Below are 2,305 nucleotides of genomic sequence, written 5' to 3'. Positions count from 1 at the left end.
TTCATTATATTGGTGAAACCTCATCCTAAAACATCAAACAATCTTTTTTTTCCTTTTAGGTAATTATCATTTTTCTGGTGTATGGAATCACATGTGGGATATCCCCTATCGTCATGCCAGTAAAGCTTTGGCTGAAGGGGTTAATAATATGATACAAGCTTGGGCATTAAATTCAATTTTCCCCTATTTTCACCAAGGGGTTAATAATATTTTGTCTTTCACATGTTAACTTCATTATAGAAATCTGCTGCTCTGTCTGTTGTTAAATAAAAGCCTCTTCACGGCAATCTCTCTTCCATCGGCCAGAACTCCCTGTCATGGAAGTAACGAGTAAACCTCTGATAAAATCCAAGAAATCATGTTGTCTGACTTCATGTAAAATATTTATAGAAGCCATTTATGAAAGGGAAAAAAAAAAACAAAAAAAAAGCTGCATAGTACATTTGATGTGGATAATAAATTAATAATAGGCTACCTTATAAACAGTTCCAAATCCTCCTTGTCCAAGTTTATTGGCATTGTCAAAAGATCCTGTGGCCTTCTCAAGTGTAGCATATTTGAAGTTCAAGCTACTGTCATGGAGGGTTTTAACTAATTTTATAGCATCGTTGGAACCTAAGTCAATAGGAAAAGGCAAGGGAATATGCACAACTTCCGATCATAATGAGATGCCAAAAATTTTCATCACTTGAATTTTAGGAATATCAAATTTGAGGAGGCTTCGATTACTATAGACATCAAGCCTATGTAGAGACTCCACAAGTGATAAGCGGGAAAACCCCAACAGGTGGGGTATAAGAAGTCCATTCCAGTAACCTAACCCATAAAACAGCACAATGACTACCATATTTCTTGTAGGGTTGGTGTCCTTTTTGAGTGACGGGAAGTGTTGGACGGGGACTGTATGTTTGATACTCTCATCGTTCTCAAACAAAAATTTGTTTTCAAGAATCTTTTTACCTCTCCTTTTCTTTTGGATTTTTCTTTGCTTCCAGATATAAACTCCAATTGCTCCCACTACTAGAAGAACAATCACAGCACTTACAGCAGATACTACTATTATTGTTATGGTCCCTGTAATTGTCGGCAAGCTTTATCACTTAAACATATGATGTGGCATAATCAAATACAATGAATGTTATTGCGTGAAACATGACTACAGAATGTAAGAAGAAAGCACGGTAATTTACCTGTTGAACTTCCATTGTCTGGTTCCTTGTTGAGGAAATCTGTATCTGAGTACCTCATGAAGCACCCTGTGCTCAGTGCCCGCCCTTCAGACCAAGGCAAGCATCCCAGTATTGATGACGACACATTTCCAGACACGCCCTACATGAGCTCGCGTTCAAAGTCCTCCAGCAATCAGCCAGCACATAGGCCGACTCATTTGTTGTTCCCGGCACTATCACCTTACTCCTTGCATACCCATTATTGTTTTGGTGGATGAGCAATTGCTTGCTCTATAGCCTGCCTTGCAGACTCCTGGAACGTGGAGTTCTTTCGGTTTCGTTTCCACACGAAGCATAGTCACTTGGTCCTGTATACTCAATGAGGCTGTAATTTTGAGCTCTCATAAAGCAACCATCAAGGTAAATGCGACCCCCAGTGAAAGGAAAGCACCGGTGAAGAACTGTTCGCTTCTCAGCATAGCATAATACACAATCAAGCACAGACAGATCTCCATAGCATTGCACAAGGCCGTAGTTGGTATCAGGTCCTGAGCCAGAAATAGCCACGCCAAAACCAGAAGTGCGCATTTGATCACTGATATTTTTCATCATAAGCACAAAGTTATGGACGAAGATAGGTAAATCGTGCTCTAGCTGTTTCTCACACACATGATTTGGATTATTCGTGATCTGGGGTCTCCGGTGGATAGTTCTATCACCGATAGAATTATGATAAAAAGGAGGAGAAGAGATGGGGATGGGGCTGCTGGGTTGGCTTTCTTCGTCTTCATTTTTGGAAGTCTGGTTTGAGATGTCATTAAAAAAGAGAGTAGCATTGAGATAATTGAAATAATTTCAAGTGCACTCGAGATGAAACAACATAATTGAAAAGAGGAAATAAGTCTTCATTGATAGCTAGAAAGAAATATGATTAGCATTGATCCTTGGGCACCCACGGATTGGGTTCAATGGCTTGGTAGGTCTTGCTTTACTCGATGTCAAAAGGCGATGAAAAAGCAATATGTTCCACATTGGACTTGTTGAGATTTCACAGTATGATGAATATTCAGAAAATTTCAGTACATGGGAGTTGATCAGATCAAAGGTTGTGACGGTAAGTCACATCACTTAAATTT

General features: G+C 39.4%; 1 pseudogene; it reads right to left on the bottom strand.

Moving 5' to 3' along the window:
• Positions 1-250: 250 nt before the first annotated feature.
• Positions 251-1,967, bottom strand: LOC117908061 (annotated as a pseudogene).
• Positions 1,968-2,305: the final 338 nt, after the last annotated feature.

This window comes from Vitis riparia, chromosome 1, assembly GCF_004353265.1.
Source record: "Vitis riparia cultivar Riparia Gloire de Montpellier isolate 1030 chromosome 1, EGFV_Vit.rip_1.0, whole genome shotgun sequence".
Classification (NCBI taxonomy): Eukaryota; Viridiplantae; Streptophyta; class Magnoliopsida; order Vitales; family Vitaceae; genus Vitis; species Vitis riparia.
This window is presented reverse-complemented; position numbering and strand designations above follow the sequence as displayed.